The sequence below is a fragment of the Miscanthus floridulus genome, chromosome 18 (assembly GCF_019320115.1).
Source record: "Miscanthus floridulus cultivar M001 chromosome 18, ASM1932011v1, whole genome shotgun sequence".
Lineage (NCBI taxonomy): Eukaryota > Viridiplantae > Streptophyta > Magnoliopsida > Poales > Poaceae > Miscanthus > Miscanthus floridulus.
In genome coordinates this window covers 89,747,434-89,769,759 of record NC_089597.1, presented here as the reverse complement: position 1 = coordinate 89,769,759, position 22,326 = coordinate 89,747,434, and the positions used below count along the sequence as shown (strand labels likewise).

Sequence of the window (22,326 nt, the reverse complement as noted above, 5' to 3'; positions counted from 1 at the left end):
ATATCTGTGACCATATACTTGCACAAAGAGCTGTAGAGCCAGCCACCTGCCATGGCCATGGTTATGGGTTCCAAGAGCCCTCCTCTCCTCCTCAGCCTCGCCTACCTGCTCTGTGTCTGTGTTGCCCATGTCACCTCGCTTAGCTTCGACTACAACTTCTCCATCCCCGGCGTCCTCAACAGCGCTAACATCAAGTACATGTCTGACGCCACTCCTGGCAGCGATCGGATCGACCTGACGAACGACACGATCTGGAGCACCGGCCGTGTGGCGTACGGGCAGCCGTTGCAGCTCTGGGACGACACCGGCAACGTCGCCAGCTTCACCTCCAACTTCACCCTCGCTATCAAGCCGCACAACAGCACCAACCAGGCAACTTAACTATCCAAGAACTTCTAATTAAGCTTTCTCGATGTTCTCACCAGCTCTCGTTAGATGTGAGACTTGCTGCGCAGTGCAGGCCGACGGCATGGCGTTCTACGTCGGGCCGTGGCCGCCAAACCTGCCGGGGGACTCCCCAGGCGGCTTCCTCGGTCTCTTCAACAACCCCAACCCCAACAACACGGCCAACGCCGTCTTCCCGCCGACCGTCGCCGTGGAGTTCGACGCGTTCAGGAAACTACTGGGACCCCAACAACACCGTGAACCATCTTGGCGTGGACGTCAACAGCATCACGTCGCGCGCGTACATGGCGCTGCCGGACGGGAGCTTCAACGGGACCATGTCGGCGTGGGTCAGATACGAAACCGACATGAGCACGCTGTCAGTGACCCTTCGCTTCGACGATCTGCCGGAGCTGGGCCTCTACAACGTCAGCGCGATCGTCGACTTCAAGGACGCCGGGCTGCCGGCGTACGCGGCGGTCGGGTTCTCGGGAGCCACCGGGGATTTCATCGAACGCCACCAGATTCTTTCTTGGTCGTTCGAGTCCACTCTCACCAGCCTCGCCGTCGTCAACAAGACCGGTAAGTGTCTTCCCTGCCTATAGAAAAAAAAGGAAACTTCTTCATCGTGACTATCTTTATTTACCGTTTCACATTGGTCAGTAGTTGGATCTTACGTGGTCTACGAACATAATGTACTGCTTTTCTGAAATCAAATTCATAATCTGGGAACAAATTTTATTATCACCAAAATGTACATGCGTTCTATGCAAAATCTCTCGACAAACCTGTATGTTTCAGTGAATAATGTGCAATTTTCATAAGCGTCTACAAAACTTTTAGTGGATATGCATCAAATCAAATTTACTATTTCCTCGATTTCAAATTGTAAGACGTTTTATCTAGATCCATAGTTTTTGTTATGCACTTATTATTAGATATATTATGTCTAGATATATATAGAAAAACAATGTATCAAAAAAACAAACATCTTATAATTTATTTATAGTATGGTGGGAGTATGTTAGCGTGTCCATCAATTTTTGAGTAAAGTCCGATTTACCCCTTGACTAAATTAAAAGAAAAACTTAATACCAAACAACATATACACCCCGACTTTCAAATATGGATATAATACTCTACTTGACCATTTCAAAGTGGTTTCTCGATGATTTTATGATGTGGCGGCGGAGCCCACGTGTTAAATGGCCACTCTATGTCTTTTATGTAAAAAAACCATAATTTTTTCATATGAAGTCAGTTGAATATAAATTTTATATCAAAATTATAGAGATCAATGCGATCTACAACCTTGTAGTTGATAACCTTTCTATTTGATATCTTTTAGATGATCAAATATCTATTTTAAATTACATATTTTAAATTTTAAATTTTTTATTTTTTGAAACAACCTAGGATGTTGGCACGGTCTATACCAAAACTGTACATCTAATTAATGTGATCTACAATTATGTTGTCGACAAGTTCTTTTATCCGAGATTGTTTAGAGGCCCCAAATATTTGTTTTAAGGTCCCAGATTTTGAAATTCAAAACTTTTGAATTTTTTAATCAACCTTGGATGTTGACATGCATGATATTGATATACACCAAATTTGTAGCTCTAAATGGCATATACAACTTTGTAGTTGACAACATTCTTGTGAGATCATTTAGAGCACCAAATATTTATTTTAATTTCTCAGATTTGAAAATCCATTTTGTTTGAATTTTCAAATTATCTCGTACATTGACAAGGTATATACTAAAGTTATAGACCTCAATGTCATCTATAACTTTGTAGTTATAAACTTTTTTATTTGTTTAGAGGTCCAAATATTTGTTTAGAGGTACAAAGTTCTTTGATTATAAAATTCAAAATTTTGATTTTTTCAATCTGACCTTGGTGGAGACGCTCTATTCCAAATTAGAAGTTCTTGAAGGAAATCTAAAACTTTGTAGTTGAAAATATTTTGATTTGATATCATTTAGGAGCCGAAATGCTCAAACCAAAGAAATGTGGTATCCACATGCTACATTAGCCAAAACCACGCCATGGAAACCACTCTAAACTATTTTAGAGAGGTTTTTATCTGATTTTGAATTATGGAGGTACGTTTTCTGGTCTTCGAGTTTGAGGTGTTTTCTAAATTCAGCGACAATTTCGGGGGCCCAATTGGACTTCGTGGTTATGTGATTACGTTAGTCATCAGTGAATGATATGCAATTTTTTTGTAGGATCTGCAGTTGAGTTTGTGGTTATGTACTACAGTACTATTTGAACTTTAGGCATCTAATTTAATGTGCTTGTAAATGACAGAAAACAAAACTACAAAGACGAAAAACATAAGCCTAATAGCCGGACTGGTACCCATCGGGATCGTTGTACTACTGCTTGTCGTTGCGGTGTGCCTCGGCTATCGCAGATACCTAAAAAGACAGAGTGCGAAACAAATACAAGAGGCACCAGAAGGCACAAAGATTCCTCTCGACGAAGACATGAACGATGAGTTTGAGAAGGGGACAGGGCCTCGGAGATTCACCTACAGCCAATTGTCACAGGCAACACACGGATTCTCTGACGACGAGAAGCTCGGTGAGGGCGGTTTCGGATCAGTCTACCGAGGGTACCTGCAGGACCAGGGGCTCCATGTAGCCATCAAGAGGGTCTCCAAGACGTCGAGGCAAGGGAGGAAGGAGTACATCTCCGAGGTGACCATCATAGGCCGTCTCAGGCATCGCAACCTTGTGCAGCTTGTTGGGTGGTGCCACGAGGCCGACGAGCTCCTGCTCGTGTACGAGCTCATGACGAACGGCAGCCTCGACGACCATCTCTACAGCACGAGTGACATTCTAACATGGCCAGTCAGGTATGAACATTATCAGTCAAATGAATTGGTCTAATTCGCAAAAAAAAAAAAAAAATGAATTGGTCTGTTCAATTGATGGTATTACTAGTTTTTTAAAACTTCAAAGTGGCGTCAGGTACAACATCATTCTTGGCATGGGCTCTGCTCTCCTGTACCTTCACCAGGAGTGGGAGCAGTGCGTGGTGCACCGGGACATCAAGCCGAGCAACGTGATGCTGGACTCGTCGTTCAACGCCAAGCTCGGCGACTTCGGCCTCGCCCGCCTCGTCAACCACAGCCACGCCACGCACACCACGATGCTCGCCGGCACCAAGGGGTACATAGACCCGGAGTGCGTGGTGACCAGCCGCGCGAGCGCCCAGTCCGATGTCTACAGCTTCGGCGTCGTCCTCCTCGAGATCGCCTGCGGTAGGAAGCCCGTCGTCCCGCAGGACGACGAGGACAAGGTGTTGCTCGTGCACTGGGTCTGGGACATGTACGGGAGAGGCGAGCTCCTCGACGCCGCGGACGCGCGGCTGCACGACTGCCGGCCGAGTTCGACGTGCTGGAGATGGAGCGGACGCTGGTCGTGGGGCTGTGGTGCATGCATCCAGACCGCGAGTCCAGGGCTTCCATCCGGCAGGCTATGAACGTGCTGCAGTTTGAGGCTTCTTTGCCGGAGCTCCCGCTAGAGATGCCCGTGGCGACGTACAGACCACCTGTTTCTAGAGGTTACCGGTCGAGCACCACATCTTCATCCGTGAGTGAAAACACTCCTGCAGGCTACTCGTCGACTAGTGATTGGACGGCGCACTCCTCGGGCTCGTCAGTGAAGAGTGGCACCCAAGGGACACGCTCTTTTGTCACTTCCAACACAAGGAATACAGCAAGAGGCAGTGTACGAGAACCCACCTCATCACCCGGTCGTATCTCGGACCGGCCGAGCACTCGTTCAAGCGGTGGACTCTCGGACAGGACACTCTATTCTTCGTAGCTTGTCTGACTTTGTATAGGTCTATATATTGTCCGTCGTCTTATCATGTTGCCTCGTTTTTGTGCTTGCAGCTAGCCATCAGTTAAGGTACTCTAGTCTACGATATAATGTGAGATAAGTTTTTTTTAGGTTGAACAGACGAGTGCATACAACTCAATATGGTATCACAATAGGTAGGATCTTTTTTTTCACACCACCCACCCATTGTATGTCCTCTGCTAGTCTCAACTCGTCTTCAAACTTTTGGGATGAATTGATCGGTTAATCCAACTCAATATGGTATCAAAATCATGCTCTTGAGTTTAAATCCTAACATCATAATTAAATAAAATAGTCACAGTCGACTCATATTTCCACTTTTGAGGCCTGAGGCAGACTCATATTTCCACATTTGAAAGACTCAAAGTATAATGGAAATGTCATCTTTTTCTAACAACTTAAACTTTTGGGCTAAACCGACCGGTGCATACGGCTCAATATAGTGGCAACTAAATTTTGTAGCATCGGTCATTTCGGGAAAATGAGAGGGTTGGGTTTTGGATATGGAGTAAAATTCCATACTGTACTTCTTGATTCCATAGTGCATAGCTCTTGGTGAGAGAACTAAAATTCATCTCTGAATCAACCAATTTGAATTTACATGCAAAAAATTATGACAATTGATATTATTCAGCTCATCAAACCGGAGAATCCTAGCGTTACAATAATTTGACACTTATTTGTAAGAGTTTTGCCTCCTAACCGGTGTAGGTATCCCCATCCTTTAAATATACGAAAATTCTCAGCCACGGGTGTCCGTCTTGTCCGGACTCACCTCCCACAGCCTGTGTAGCCGACTGGCCCCATCTCTCTAAAAAAATCCTCACTCCCACACGACAGCCACCCGCAGCTCCTGCTCCCATTCTGTCGGTGCCAGGGGCAACCAACTCCACTTACTTCCCCCGGGGCCCTTGCCTACCTTCGCAATGTCAGGCTCCGCCACTGGAGTCGCACCTCCCACCTGTCCCCACCCTCATCGCCAGGTGCCGACACCGGCGTCCTCTTCATCACCTCCTCCTATTGCTAGAGATGGCGAGGGCATCATGGCCGTGTCTTACTTCGCGCCCCGCCTTGAGGCTCCTCGTGCCCTGGTGCTCGTGCGGATGAAGCTCACGACAGCCAAGCCTGTGGTGCTCTTCGCTCCGCCGCCTCCCAACCCCGATCTGCCTATCGAGGCGGTTATTGAGTTCCTCAACGCGCCTGACATGGTGGTCATCGCGCCAGTGTCACGCCTGACATGTTGCAAGCATATGTTTCAGATGTTTCAGAGGTATGTTGCTAGTGTTTCATATGGATGTTGCAAAAATAAATCATGATGTTGCATTTATGGCAGTGCCTATACACATATGTTGTATGCGTCCGCTCCAAATCTTTCATCTGTTTTTCAAATGTATGTTTTAAGTGTGTTTATTTGGATGTTGCATATGTTTCACACAAATGTTGAAAGTGTTTTATCTAGATGTTGCATATGTTTTGCAATGGCTTTTCAAGTGTTTTTAGGTATTTTTGCAAGTGTTTCAGATGCATGTTTTAACTATTTCATCTGTCTTCATACGTATGTTACAAATGTTTTATTTGGATGTTTTAAAAGTAGATCAGGTGTTGCACATGTTGCAATGGCGTCGTTGGCTGGTAGATGGGGACGCGACGGGACTTGGTGCGGACCTTGACGGAGGAGTAGTTGTCTAGGGATGCGAAGAAGGCGCGGTGGCGGATGGGAGCGTGGAGATGATAGGCCGTGGATGGGGACACGGGCGCGACAGCTTCTGTTCGTCGAATCGGATTACCCTGACCTACATCCGGATGTGTCCTTTGGGCCAGATCTCCGGGCGCTAGTGTTGCCCCCGTGGCGGCCATAGGACAGGAACCGTGGTGAGCTGTAACACCCTCGGTGTTACACAGTGAATCACTTGCTAAAATATGTCATGAGCATCATACTTAAGTGATATTACATGTGGTGTGATGGATAGGTAAAGCATTGTAATTTAAACGAGTCGTAGAAACGTAAAACAAAAAGTTAGTTCACGATTTATAAAGTTAGCAAGTAGAGATGTTAACTAATTTTTATTGAACAAAAACGCTATAAAACATATATGTGACACCTTAATAAAGTTTGAAGTACACATTTTGTAGAAGATAGTGCAACTTTTGGTTTAACAAGATAATAACGCTAGCTAACATTTCTAATAGCTTGGAAATTGAATTTGAAGCAAATCCAACTCAAGACTTAGTCAATTTCTTAAGTCTAAAAACAGATTGACAAAGCTATGTTTGGTAATTTATTCTGTAAAAATTGAGTTTAGGAGTGGTGTTGTTCTTTAGCTCTTGTTGATAGCCTAAGGTGCCCTCTTTAGAGTAGTGAAGGTGGTTTGGGGATTGGATCAACTGTGTAGTTGTTTTGAACGCTTTAAAATCCGTGCAAAGCGTGTTCTCGGGCTGTTTTCCCCGGCTGGACGGGATCACCATGCCGAGCGGCCTTGACGTCGTGGTGCTCGGTGCGTGCAAGAGCGCGCGTGGCCGCGCTCTGGCCGCATCTCTAGACACCTCGGCCTGCCGCTGCGCGGAGCTGTGGCTGCCCGACTTGGCCCATCACGCTGCCCCCGCCTGCTGCTGTTGCCACACGTTGCTGCTGCCCTCCGTGCCGTGCCATGACAACGCCGCTGCCGCTGCCATCGCATCACTGCGCTGCCCCACTGGCCCTCCTGGACGCTGCACGCACGAGGCCGAACCGCCGTCGCCATGCCATTTATGGCACTACGGCGCGTGGGCCACGCCGACCTCGAGCGCGTGTCATCGGCTAGTGCCGGCCGTGGTCGCTCTGGTCGCGTCAACCGCGTCCCGCCAAGCAAGCATAGACTGAGCCTTGACTGTGTCCCCACCATCTCCCGCCCCTCCCCTGTCCTCTTCTTTGCTGCCGCCGCCGAGCCGCGCCATCCTGCCTGCAAGCGAGAAGCCATCCCCCATCAATTCAACGTGCCTGCACCTATGCTCTCACGTCCTCTCGCTGCCCGCCCCCACCCAGACTTGAACCGTGCAAGGCCAAGCTCCAATTTGGAGCTTCGCCCCGCCACCGCGCCGTTAAGACCCATCATCGCCCTCACCGTGGCCAGCCCCCTCCTCAACGTCTCGAGCCGAATTAGCGGCACCACTAGCCCTGTCTAGAACCCCTCCTCATCGTGCGCACCTAAGCCGCACCTCTACCGTTGCCTCCTCGCCGATGGCATGGCTGTGTCGCTGTGGTTCACCGTCAAGCTCGCCGCGTGCACACGATTAGGCTCGCTCAGGGCATCTCTGGCCGAGCCATCACCTCCGCTAGGTTAGTGTTGAGTCCCTGTTGCTCACCCGCTATCCCTATTGCCTTGTTAACACTGTGGCTCACTGGAACGTTGTCGCCATTGCCGCAGGGTGCCCGCCGTCATGGAGAGGCCCTTCTACTACGTCTTAGTTCATGCAGCCGCCACCCATCGCTTTGCGTCAAACCCTAGGTGAGTGTAGGCCTCGTAGATAGGTCAGCGTGAGTCTCGTGTGGCCGACACAAGCGCTAGTGCCACCACTCGCCGCCCCGGCGCGCGTAGGGATGGTCGAGGACCATATCATTGTAAAGGAGGGAGATTGTGAGGGTGTTCTTGCAAAGTTGCTGTTTATAGGAATAGTGCGAACAATGCCGTGTGAATACTAGGTAGCGTAGGGGCGTCACTGCAAAAGCGCCAGCGCGCGTGCTGTCTCCCGCCGCGGGCTGGCTTGTGTGCGTGGGCCGCGCCTGCGGGCCATGCGTGCGCGCGCACTGCGCGCAAGTGGGCCGAGTACGCGTGGTTGTGGGCCGCGCTGGTGAATTCGTTTTTCCTTTTCTTAAGAAATTAGAAATAGCTTTATGTTTTAATTTCTAAGCTAAACTTTGAAAATTAATATCAATTCGCACAGGTGTCCAAAAATTGTGAAATAAATTTTGTTGAGTTCCTAAAAATGTTGTCTATCTGATGGTATGACTAGATTATGCAGGTCTGAGTTGATGCTAAGGCTTATTAAATCATTTGAGAGTGTTTAACATTATTTAGGTTAATATTTGTAGAAATTTTTGTGGCAAATTGGTAATAGTTTTGTTCATGAAATTTTTATAGTAGGTTCATTGTATTATTATGTGCTCACTGTAATTTTTGTGGCCCTAGAATAGACCGAGAAATAGGGTAGTTAAGTGCTCCTTGTTTTAATATACATTAAATCGTTAATAAGAGAAGAAATGCATTTTGTTGCTAAGATAATACTAGAATGTTTCATACCTATTTAGTGGAAAGGATGGGTAGCTTAGCATCTTAGTCATTAGAGTTAGCTTAGTAGCTTGGTAGATGTATTATTATTTTAAGAGTTACTATTGTCGTAATACTAAGTGTTGCATCATCATTGCATGCATGTAGAGAACGAGTTGGTGGAGTTTGTGACCATGGGCGAGCAGGAGTACTAGGAGGTGATCGAGGAGTATGAGGAGGAGGTTCTTGTATAGGAGGGAGCCCTAGAGCCACCAATGACTGACTTTGCTGACACCCCGCCTACCCAAGGCAAGCCCTGGTGCATAACCCTTATTTTGAATAATCACTGGATATATATATGTGATGTGCATTTATGTTATAGGATTTATATTGAAACTACATGCATAGATAACCTACCTATGAGTCCTACTAGCATTGGTCAAGTAGCTGCTATGCTTGGACTATCGATAGCGTGAGTAACCTGCCATTACTCACAATAGGTGGTTATTATTATTACTCTCATGATAAAATGGTGAAAGGAAATGGAGACCAAGCAGGGATATGGTACGGGTATTGGTGGGTGTAATAGGTTTTGTCCCATGGCCAACAGGGCATAGCTTGGTTACACTATTTCCCTGTCCGTGTCAGTTAAGGACCGTTCATTGCTGTGGATTCTAGTTAGGTCACAGACTTAATATCCTGAGCACATACGTGCTTATGGGAGCGGGAAGGCTCGTTGCTCTCTTATCGTGGGTTCCAGCTCTTTCTGGACCGACTGATTGGAGGTAGGGATGGTGGAGGTCTAAGCACCACACTGAGTTTGGGACTCAAGAGTGGGGGCTTAGAGTCCAAGTTTGGATGGGGACCTAGACCCCTTGATAGGAGAGTGGTGAGTTGGTCTTACTTGTGCCTAGGGTACAAGCGAGGCATGTGTTTCAGGGTACCTAGCTGGGATATATTGATTCGCGAATCGCCGTGTGATACGGTACGACTTGTCTATGATCTAGCACCGTAGTAAGAACTAGAAGATGAAAGATTGTGAAATGGATCTGGTTGCTCAACTCTTGCTTGAAAGTAGAACATGTGCTTACATAGAATGGTCAGCTAATGAACTAATCATGACTGCTAATAAAACACATACATAAGGATTCATTACTAGTAATTCTTTTTGCAAAAAGGAAGCCTAGCAAACCATACAGCTTATCATATCCTTTGGAGTCAGGAAATTATTCCCACTAGTCGGGTAAGTCTTCCGAGTATATTGTATACTCAGGGTTTATTTACTCCTGTTGTAGGTACAACTTGAGAAATAGTTGTTGTGTGGAGGATTCTTCTGGTGGACACAGATGGATCCTTATATCGTTTCCGCTAGATGTTTATTTTCATTCCGCTGTTTAATTATCGCACTCTAAACTCTGGTATTGTAACAAATAATTTCCAATAACTCTTGTTGTATGAAATTGACTAAGTATTGTAAGCTCGTACTCATTATTGGATCCTAGATGAAAAACGTGGATTGCTCGAGTTCTCCCTTGGGGTGTGTTCGATGGAACCGTCCGATGTAGCCAGCTTTTGGGGTGCTTAGAGTCTGGTGGCAGACGAGCGCCTCCAAAAGCGTGCTATTTTGGGCGGTTCTGCCACATGAGCCATCCCTAGTGGCCCTCCACACAGCCAGCCACGCTACCTCCGCATCCACCTCACCTCCCTCCATCTCCTACACATGTTCGTCGGGGAGGATATCTACTGACATATCACCGCCGCTGGTGCCGCCTGCAGCGTGCTGCTGGTATGCGTGGCCGGCCCTACGCCGAGCCCCCAACCGTCCAAGCAGCAATTTGATGTTGCGCTTGGAACCGAATGTTGCAAGCGTATGTTTTGGGTGTTTTAGATATTTCAGAGGTATGTTGCAAGTGTTTCATATGGATGTTGTAAAAGTAGATCGGGATGTTTCATATGTTGCAATGGTTGTACACGTATGTTGCAAGCGTTTGTTCCAAATGTTTCATCTATTTTTCAAACGTATGTTGCAAGTGTGTTTATCTAGATGTTCCATATGTTTCACACATATGTTGCAAGTGTTTTGTCTGGATGTTTGAAAGCTCTAGTTTGGTTTTGGTGAATTGATGAAACCCTAAGTGCTAACCTAGTTTATCAAAGTGATTATGAGATAGGTGGCACATTTCAAGTAGTGAAGCAAATGAAGATCATGACATGATGATGGTGATGATCAAATGCTTGGACTTGGAAAAGATGAAAGAAAAACAAAAATCTCAAGGCAAAGGTGAAATTGTTAGGAGCTTTTCGGTTTAGTGATCGAGACACTTAGAGAGTGTGATCACATTTAGGATTCATAGCCATACTATTAAGAGAGGTGAAACTCATATCGAAATGCGATTATCAAAGTGCCACTAGATGCTCTAACTCATTGCATATGCATTTAGGATATAGTGGAGTGCTAACACCCTTGAAAACATTTGTGAAAATATGCATTGTGTCTTAGCACTTGGGAGCAAGGGTTCGAAACTTCACTGGTGGAGTGTATAGAAAAGACAGGGTTTCACAGAGTGCATCGGACGCTGGTCACGTAGTGACCGGACGCTAGGTCCTGCGTCCGGTCAGTGGCGCGCAATGAAGGCCACCCTCGGTCTCCTGACCGGATGCAGGCGATCGGACTCTGGCTGAACACTGTTCAACATCCGGTCCTACTGATGTGGCAGCGCATAGAGAAGACCATGAGTGACCAAACGTTGGGTGAGTCTGGTCGGGCTTGACCGGATGCGTCCGGTCGTGACTGGAACCTTACTAGAAGTGACCGAACGCTGGGGTATTATGTCCGGTCCTACACTATAGAGCGTCCGGTCACAACTTAAGTGCACTGATGACCGTTGAGATCAGACAATCAGCATTTAAAGCAGGGGCCACATGGCGTGCATCATGCGACCGGACACTAGGGTCCTGCATCTGGTCGATCTGACCGGCGCGTCCGGTCGCCCTGATTTTTTCAGTGGACTGTGGAGCCAACGGCTCTATTTTGTGGGGGCTTCTATTTAAGCCCGATGGCTTGCTCAAGCTCACTCTCTTGGCCATTTGCATTAACATAGCAACCTTGTGAGCTTGGCCAAAGCCTTCCCACTCATCTTCATCATTGATTCATCATCTTTGTGAGATTGGGAGAGAATCCAAGTGCATTGCTTGAGTGATTGCACCTAGAGGCACTTGGTGTTTGTGTTTCGCTACGGGATTCACTTGTTGCTCTTGGTGGTTGCCGTCACCTAGATGGCTTGGAGCAGTGGAGGAGGATTGACATGAGTTGGTGATTGTTCATGGCCATCTCCCGGGGATTGTGAGGGGTCTTGTGCCTTCCCGTGAAGCGCCAAAAGGTAACTCTTGTGGATTGCTCGTGTCATTGAGTTACCTCACTTGTGGGTAGGTTCCTGAAGTGTCCAATTGTGTGGACGAGGTTCATGCAACACCTCTTAGCCGCCGAACCACCAAGTGTTGGTCGACACAACGGGGACTAGTGTGCCGACAAGCACGTGAACCTCGGGATAAAAATTGGTTGTCTCTTGCCCTTTGGTATTCTCCTGGTGATTGAGTTAGTATTCATCTTGTGATTGGTTCACTCCTCTATGCGACGGTATAATCACCTTACTTACTCATTTACATTTCTGCAAACTAGTTGTAGCAGCTCTTTAGTGTAACTAGAATTGAGAGCTTGTTTTGTAGCTTAAGTTCATCTAGTGGAGCTCTTTAGTGTAGCTAGTGTGAGAGCTCTTAGTGAGTAGTGACTTAGTAAATTGTGTGTCTAGTAATCATAGTATCTAGAATTGTTGGATAGGTGGCTTGCAACCCTTGTAGAGCTAGAGCAAGTTTGCTTTTCGCTATTTGTTATACTAATCAAATTGCTCTAGTTGGTTTATAGATTTTCAAATAGGCTATTCACCCACCTCTAGCCATATTACGACCTTTCACTCAGCTATCAGTGGCTGGAGTGAGAGACAGGCGGGTGAGAAAAGGATTTTATCCTTTTTCGTTTTTCAGAAATTATTAAAATGTGCTGAATCTTGATTGATTCATAACTAAATAATTAGAGGTGACAAAAATGTGAAATTTTTTGTTTAGCTTTGTTATGATGTGCTCTATAAGGGAAAAATAAGAGTTAGGCAAAATCAGTAGTTTTGCTATGCTTAAAAATTATACCTTTTAATGATAAAATGGACCTTGTATGATTTTGTAGGCTGAAATATTTATACTTTATTTATGAAACTTTTTGTGTATTGTCGGGTTCATAAACCTGGGGTCCCTAATGGACCGCTTTCCTACAAAACTCAGCCCAGCAGGCGACGCAACGACAACACACACCTAGGCTGGCCTAGATACACAATAATAGGCCGAGACCATGATCCGGTCCCCGACCGGCACCTCCGATCTAAGGGGGTAGGCCCGGCACTCGCCCGACCTCTGGGTTGCGGGCTCCGCCTTGCCCGACCTCTAGGTCGCGGGCTCCACCTCACCCGACCTCTTTCTCTGACCAAGGATACGCCAGACCTTTGCTCACTGCTCTTTCCCGACCAACACGGTCGGGGACAACTGGGAACGACCGACTGGGGACGCCCGCTCGGTGTGGAGCAGGCGGAGCAGATAAGGTAAGATGCTCAAGTCAACCGTAATATCGAGGACCGTACCCTGCGCACCTGCAAGATGGTGCCTTCAGGTCATGACAGATAGACACTATACAACCTTCCAGACGCGTCAGACCATAAATAGTATTGTGGACGCTGATGTTTGCCATACCAGGCGAACACGGTAGAGCCTGCCAGCCGCGTCTGGGCATAAACAATATTGTGGGCGCTGGCAACCATCTCGTACCCGATGGCATGAGCAACAAGACTAGGCAACACATGTATACATTTTCTCTCTTTATCTCTGACTTGTAAGGCCATCCCTTTCAACTATAAAAGGGGATGCGCTCTCTCCTAAAAAGAGAGGCTGGCTTCTTCTCTCTGGAAGACTCTCTCGACGACTCAAGAACACAATAGCTCAACAAGCTCTAGAGACACACAGAGCATACTCTCCAATACTTAGCATACGTTAGAGCCCCCATCACTCTTGGCCAATTGGTTTAGAGTCCGACCGAGCCTCTAACACCCCACTTCTCATTCCTATTCGTTTGTAACCCCATAGCAAACTTCGAGCACCTGGGCTCAGGAATAAAGTCATCGACTGACCTCAACTGGACATAGGGCCCATTGCCTGAACCAGTATAAATCCTGTGTCATTGAGTGCTAGGCCAGATTCGATCACAACGCGCGGTAAAACTACAAATATTTACTTGTTGGTCACTTTTCGCACCGACATGTATACTTTGCATGCTTAAACTAGTCTTCACAAAAAGTTTGGCACTGTTTTGATGAAAATAAATTGTCCACTTGATTCAAGTGTGTTTAAATGCCTTTTTATTAATTAAATAAGTACTTAAATGATTTAGATAAATACTTAAATGACTTTGGTGTATTTTATACTTTGATTGTAGACCTTGGAAAACAAAACCCCTGCTATTCCATGGCAACTCAATTACATTGTTGTTGTGCTCATAATCAATTTATTAATAATAATAATATAATTGCTTTGTGTAATTAACCTAATTATACCACGAAGGAAAGTTGTACTCAAGTTAATTAATCTTGTTTGATCATCTTAATCCATGTTGCATCCTTCGTCCATCATGCTAAGTACATGCATCTTTACTTACATTTAGTGAACGAGAGTGGTGATCCTTTTGTTGAGCAAGTTCTAGAGGAGGGTTTTCAGTCAGTGGGAGTTGGATTTGATATCTGTGGTACTTCTAAGGATACTGTCAACCCCACCATCGTAGGCAAGCCCCAGAGCATAAAACCCTTCCCTTGTGTTTTACAAATGTTATTCACTTAAGTCTTATGCTTTGTGCATTAAATAAAATAGGAATGGGTTGAATACCAACTGTTGCATGGCTTCTTAATACTTCAATACTCACCCTTGTTATCCTAGTAGTAATGGTAGGTTAATGATGCTTAGCCATGCTTAGTTGATATGAGTTGAGTAATAAGTTTGTATTGCAATGATACTATACTCAGGGAAGGCCCTGAGATTTAATGATGATTATGAATTTAATTTGAGACTGGACGGACTCTTTGCTTGCGTCAAGATGGAGCCTTGACGTAGTGCCCCGCCTATGTCGGTTAAGGACCATTCGTTATAGGCCTGTTATGGTCGAGACTTTGTAGTACCGGTCACATACTTCGGTAAGCCTGATATCTCGACAATTCCATTATATGAAAGGACAACCACGCACTGGGAGTGGAGAGATGGCAAGAGTAGCGTGTACCCACCCTACAGAAACATTCGGGGTGATGTAGGACGGTGGAGTATTGTGCTCTTGGGTGGCATGAACCCATTCACATTTTGGAGGATCTGAGTGAAAATTGATATATGTAGGTCCGAAACCTGCATATGTCGTGTGGTTGGGAATCCCCAGTTGGGTTTAATCGGTTTGAATCGTCGTTGCTCCTCGGTTATGGAGACTCAATCCTCCGACCACTCATTGTAGTTAATCAAGGGAACAATGGTACTTATGAGACGAGATGATTAAAGAAGTGATTGATTTAGATCAGGTGCAAATTGGAGGCTTATAAATATTTAACTTGAGCTAAATATTGAAAGTAAGGATCAATCATTAGTAACCTTTTATGCAAAAGTTAATCTTCATTCTTCCTTCAGACTTACCTTGATTCCCTGTAAGCCTGCACACCCTTGGTGTCTGTCCTTTTCGTCGGTTAAGTCTTGTTGAGTACCTCTATACTCAAGGTTTGTTAACCCTTGTTGCAGGTGAGCCTCATCAACTGTTAGGCTTTTGCCCCTGCTGTATGATGATTCTAGAGGAAGAGAACCAGCGGTAGAGAGGTTTGTTGTGCACCCTTGGACAGGGTGAACCTCCTTTTGTGTGTTAATACGTGGTACTTGTCATGCTACCCTACTGTCTAGATGGCTCAAACTTATGGTTTGTAATAATTAAATTAATGGTTTGTAAGACTTTCGCTGTTTATTTCGATGTAATATAATTGTGCATTTGTAAACTATTATAATGCTACAATGTCTTCTGTAATGAATCCTACCTGGAAAGATAAAGTGGATGATTCGGGTTTCCCGAGGACACCCGACAGACTACCGGAGTTGTCTGGCTCCCGTGTGCAATAGTCAGAAGTCTATAAGACAATCATAGGTGCATGTGGGCCATATAATTCGGGTGGTTCTGCCACATGGATTATTTAAAGTAAACATGCAATGGAATGCAAAAATTAAAAGATAACTACTCATCAAGTTTAAAGTCCATGAGCAAGACTATCTCATCTTTCTTGATCATACCTTCCATTACTCACAAAGGAATTTGTGAGTTGTGTTGTGTCTTTGTTCATCACATGGGATGAGATTTGAATTCTTGTGACGGTGACCTTTTTCCCAATCTACAAATGGTTAGAAAAATATATATATCTATACAATACCTGTGTGATGGTAGGGTTCCAGTGTTGATGGATCATGAACATTCAGGCACCCTGGGTTCTTCATTATTTCTTTCTTCTTCTTTTTTCTTGTGGAAACTTACCGGAAGGTCGAAACGGCGTCTGTTGTCCTGTCTATTCCACAATTCAACAAAACAGGGGTAATTCCACAAAAGCTAGTGATAACTAGATTAGTAGATATCAAGATCAATATCAAAATCTTTACGCCAATTGTTTCCCCGGCAACAGCGCTAGAAAGCTTGTTGGTATTTGTTAACGCACATAGAAAAAAATCTGCAAGTGCATGGATACCGCTGTAGCTTTCACCTAGGAGTATTCCAAGGTATCGTATTTATCCTTAGAGAAACAATGGTTGAAGAAGTTGATAGTTCACCATCATGTATCTACTAACTAGTATACCGACTAAACTAAGGTGAGGTAAGTGTTGGTAATGATAAGAGTTATGAATAATGACACACACATAGGAGAATTCCAAGGTAAAATAAATGAGTAGTCTAGCTAAATTGAGAGGACAACGGGTGAGTTCAAGGTTCCTAAATACTTTTTTTATTACTTTGGTTCTATTCTAGTTTACACTAGAAGGTATAACTAAATCATGGGTAGATATAGCGATCACACACAATAACACTTTAGAGCAGTAGTGCCTTTCTAACTCTCAAGGGGGTGAGAAAGCATAGTTGGGGGAAGGCTGCTTAAAGCTCTACGAACACCAATCCGAATGTGGTGGATTACAAAGGCCTGATAGAGTTGTCACCTCTAGGCCTACCACAACTAACCGTGGGATTGAGCGCAAACTCAGGTAACCTATAGTCTAGACACCACATCTACACTATCGATTACTACTCTAGTCACATATGATAACTAAAGCACTTGATGCGAGCGGAGATCCCATGCTACGGTGTGCTAACTATTCTAACCATACACATGAAAGAAATAAAAGAAAATAGAAAAGATAACTATATTAAAGCATAAGTCTTACGAAGGTAAGATACAAAGTTATACTAGACCGTCGAAGATTTCTCCAGAACTTGAGCATAGCTCAACTCTCCCTAACTCTCAACTTAACCATTCTACTTCTACATCTTGAGAGTGTTGTGGAGATTTCTCTCTTATGGTGTGTCTTGATCTAAATGAGAGATTGATCTCAATGGATGCCTTCTGGAGGAGGTCAGGGGGTCCTTTTATAGGGGGAGATGGAGTAGGGGGCAAAGCATTGCCACGTCATCAATCCACATCAAATTCCTTGGTCACCATTGGATCAAACTGTTGACACAAAAAACGTGTAGCGTGTTGGTTGCGTTGTCACACGTAGCAAGCCATGAGAAACCGCATGGAGCAGATCCTGAGCTCTCCCAGGACTTCGAAAACACAGGATCAGATGGTCGTGACCTGAGGCGTGCCAGTCAATTTGACCCTGTAATTGATAAGGAGAAAGATTGATCAGTAATTTAAGAGGAACATGCCGGTGTTGCTCCAGATAGTTCCAAATATGCAGCTAAGTAGCCGATGAAATAAGGCTATCGACTAAAGAGTCGATATCCAGCATGTTCATGATGCAAAACGAATAAAATAAGCATGTCGACAATTACCGGATATTTAAATGTATAGGTCTTAACAGCTGATGATCATGAGAGCATATACGGGTGTGATGAGTAAACATGAAAGCATCTATATTAATTGAGAATCATACTAGCTTTTGACCATGACAAAAATAAGTACAAACATATGAATAGCCAGTGTATTCTCAATAAGTAGGATATCGGCTAAAATAGCCGATTCCAGTGAAAGTAAACTCATAACATGCAAACACTCAACCATTAAATATGAATAGATCCATAAACCTATCAAATCTAACCTATTATCTCTTATAGTGGGGTTCGACCTGATCAATGGCGGCCATAATAAAGATAACAGATTAAACCTTCAAAGAATACGAGTCTATTCGCACTTCACGGGATCATGAAAGCACGTTATGACCATGAAAGCACGAGCAATCGGCAAAATAGCTTATGCAAACATAGCATGCAATCAGAGGCTATGTTTGACCTTAAGCAAACTTGTTAATTGATAATTTCTGATCTATAATGCTAATAGTGGAGGTCGATCGGATCAATGGCAGCAATAATAGCAGTTCTAGACTAGATTTCATCGACTAACAAGCTTACTTATGATCAAACACGCCTTGACCACATGCTCTCTTCGATCAAGATTGGAATAAAACGACTAATCTAGCGGAAACCATCATCAAAGTGAGATCTAAGCTAGATGAAGCAACAAGATGATAGTTTGATGAGATATAAAGCCGTCCGTTTCAATCTTAATTGGGTAAAGGGTGATGGTGTTACAAATAGTAAGAATACTAATTATAACAAGATCGATAACTATCAAATCTACTAAAAATAGCAAGGAAACCCTACTAATCTTAATAGATTTAACCGATAACTAATCTGTTTCAAAAATTGTACGAGGTCAGCCAGACCGATGTAGCCTTACAAATTTTGATAAGAATCGAAGGGTAACTTGTATCAGGAATTATACGAGGTCGGTCGGACCGATGCGGCCTTACAACTACTGATAAAAGTTGATAACTAGCTTATACAAAGTTTACGAGAGGTCGGCCGGACCAATGCAGACTTATAAACAAAGTATAAGTCATGATGGCACTCACAAACAAACCGAAGGTCGGTCGAACCGATGTAGTCCTGCTTGCCCGAAGAACTCGCCGAGATCTACTCTACTCCTACTCCTAGGGGTGGCGTAAGCCAAAAAGTAAAGGTACTAGTTTGATTGATTGTTGAGAGATGTCTATTACAATCGCCGGGGTCCAATATTTATACCCGAGGCTTGGCTACGAGTCCTGGTTGAACAAGAACGGTTACAAAACTTGGAAAAGAAGACAAACATTCTAGATTAAGATAACTTGGACTCCAATCTTTCCCTTCTATGGAGTCCACTGTGTTTTCCTGCTTCTGATCACCGACATCTTCCTTGAAACGACAATATCATGAAATTCAGTCGATCCTGATAGTGTTTCGGCTAGCTAATTGTGCAGACACTTTGGCTTTCCTTAACAAATGTTGAAACCTAAGGGTCCCACATACTGACCTAAATTTTGGTGTCAACACATGCCCCCAATTTTGGGATGAAACGGTTTTATTCCAAAATTCTCCTTCGTACCAGCCCCAGAGGCTGCTGGCAAATTTCTGACAGAGACCCGAGAGCCACCCCGGGCCCATTAGCCTTGTTCTTATCAATTTTGCTCTTCCAACCGATCCATAGGTTTCATAGGAACACTATTCTTTTGTTGCCATCATGTAACACCCCCGGTGTTACGAGCTCGCTTAGCACCTAGATTAAGGCTTAAAAGAAATTAACACACCAAGTTCTCGAGTTTTAGAATTTTAAATGCACATGAGATGATAAACGAATCGTATGTGATTCCACCTTTGTGGATGAGAAAATAAAAATAGGTATTGTAAGTTGGTTTACTTAATGCGTAAATGTGCTAATGACAATTCTAGCAAGAAAAGTAGAATAAGTAGTTTTAACTGTTTGGCACGGGAAACAATTTCTATAAGCAAAAATAAAATATAACTCGAGCACGTTATGTATATGAAGGCACAACTTTAATTTTGGAAATATTTGCACAGCCCTGCACACACACATGTGTGTATATATATATGTATATATATATATATATATGCACACACGCACTGCATTGCCGAACACCCGCCTGCCTCCTTGGTCACGTCAAGATTAATGCCTTGTCGCGGTAGCGCTTCCTGCCTCCGCTGTCCCTCGGTCTTTGTCACTGTTCTGCTATGCGCCGTAGCCGCAACTGTGGACGTTGACTTCTCCCTGCCGGCCACGTTTGGCCAGGGCGTCCTGCCTGCCACTGTCGTGTCTGTTTCTCTGGCTTGATTGCGTCTCCCTGCCACTGTTGTCTCTGTGCTCCGCTGTCTCGGGCCACAGCCACAGCAATCACCGACGCGTCCATGCTCTCATTCTACCGCGGTACCTCCTTGCCTTCCAGGCCGTGAAGGCCGCTCCTCCTTTTTCCCCACCGCACTCGGCTCCCTTCCGTGCGTCCGCGCCCCTTCTCCCTTTCTCTTCTCGCGCTGCTCGCGTGCGCTCCCGTGCCGTGCCGCCCTTCCCTTTCCGCTGCTGACCCCGCACAGCGCCCGCTCTAGCCCGCGCCACCGCCCCATCTCCGTGGCCGGAGACGCAGCACCCACTGTGGCCGCGCTTCCGTCGCCGACCACTACAGGCAAGCGCGCGAGCCGCCCGACCCACACCGGTTTGGCTACTCCACGGCGCAGCTCCTCCAGCGGCGGTGCTCCCTGTTGTTCCATGGCCGTCTCACCGTCGCTCGGCCGCAACGCGCGTGGGCACCGAGCCCTGCTGCTAACCGCGCGCGAGCACGCCCGTGGCCCTCGGGTCCACGCCGGGCCTGCGGTTTCCAGGTGTCGTCTCCCTCATGCGCCTGCTAGTCCCGTTGCGTGGTCCGGTGCCGCACCCGCACCGCGTTTCCGTCCGCACCAAGCCTCGGTGCCTCGCTGGCTATCCGCACCGGTGCCGGCCTCTCCCGCACGCCTGGTTCGCCGGTGCCTGGGAGTCTGGTTTCGCCAGCACCGAGCCCCCGCGCGCCTCCATTTCGCCATCGTTCCTTCTCCTCCGCCGTGCGTGGCCGTCGTGCCCGCCTTGGCTCTGCGCGGGTCTGCTGCTCCTTGGTACGCCCGGGCAGCAGCACCTTGCCTCCACCGTGCCTCTCCACCAGAGCTCCGCGCCGCTCTGGTACGGCCGTTCCACCGTAGCAACCGCCTGGGTCGCATCCGCGCACCTCTCGCGCCGAGCTTCGCAGCACCATGCCGCCATCTGCGCACGCCCTCGATCCCGTGCCAACCCCGCTGTTCCGCCGCGCTGCCCTCCGCCTCCACCGCAGGGCCGTCCGGCCATAGCATCCCGCCGCCATCCTAGCTTCGCAGCCGCAGCGCGTCATCCTATCCGCACCGACCACGCTGCTCCACGGCCACCATGGCTGCGCCCGTCACCGTCCGGCCATAGCACCCAGCTACTGTCCCGTGTGTCCGCTCCGCATCATCACCATCTCGCCCGTGCGCGTGCACCTCAGCCGCGCGTGAGCACGCCTTGGCCGCTGGTGCCGTGGTGCTTGCTACGCCGTGGCCGCGACCGCCGGCCGCACGCCTGGATGCTTACTTCCGTGGCCAGCGATTGGTCTTTAGTGCTCGCTCTACATTGACGGATGAAGGCAGGGGTAAGAATCCAATGAAATAGTCTATACGGGGATGTTTTTGCGAAATACATGGCCCATTTGAACAGTATTATGGATCTAGGGTCGAATCGAGATAAGCATAGGGGTCGTTTCGCTTATATGTCGTCGTCACCGTGCCCTAACCGCGTTGGGCCTGCTTGCTGGGCCGGCCTGCCGCTGGCTAGGCTGCGGCTTGCGCTTGGGCCATGTGTTGTGGGCCTAGACCGCCAGCGCGGTTAGCGCTGTTGCTGGGCCGCTCTGTGTGCGCCCACCTGGGCCACTGCCCTGCTCCTCGCTGCTGGACCGCCAGCGCGCTCCGCCTGGCTGGGCCACCTGATCGGTTGGCCGCGGCGCGCTGGGCCTTGTACAGCTGTGGGTGGTTTTCCTTTTTCTGCTGAGCTTGCTATTTTACCTAATATGGCTGAAGTTTGTAAATCCATACTAAATCAAATAAAAATCATAAAAATGCCAAACCAGTTTTGTTGAGTCTCAAAAATCAGGACCTACCTATTAGTATATTTTGTTCACATAGTTCGATGATATTTTTGGAAGCCATATAATTAATTAGAGATAATTAATATTACGAAAAGATAAACTTGTAGGAATTTCCGTGGGAAATTGTTAATAGTGTTGACTCTAAAAATTCGACAGTAGATTTCGAGCAATAATTAGTTGCTAGATAGACAATGAGGTCCTAATCCAAATATAGTATATCAGATAGAAGGAATGAAGAAACAACGTTGATTTATATAACTAAAAGAATTGTTGAGAAATAACGTCTTATGCGACAACATTGATATGTAGCCTAAGTACGGTCGTCGTTAGAACTAGCTCGTTCACTTGAGAGACATAGAGCGTATTTATACGAGTCACGATTGTAGTCAGTTGATCATACCCTTGCATTTCATTACATTGCAAATCATGATAGGGACGTCGATGGATCACGGAGTCATCGGGAGTTGCTGGAGAACTGGTGCTTTTGGAGATCAT

At 46.2% G+C, this 22,326-nt stretch overlaps 1 pseudogene; it reads left to right on the top strand.

The window, feature by feature from the left end:
- The first annotated feature begins 43 nt into the window (after positions 1–43).
- LOC136521900 (L-type lectin-domain containing receptor kinase IX.1-like) lies at positions 44–4,261 on the top strand (annotated as a pseudogene).
- Positions 4,262–22,326: the final 18,065 nt, after the last annotated feature.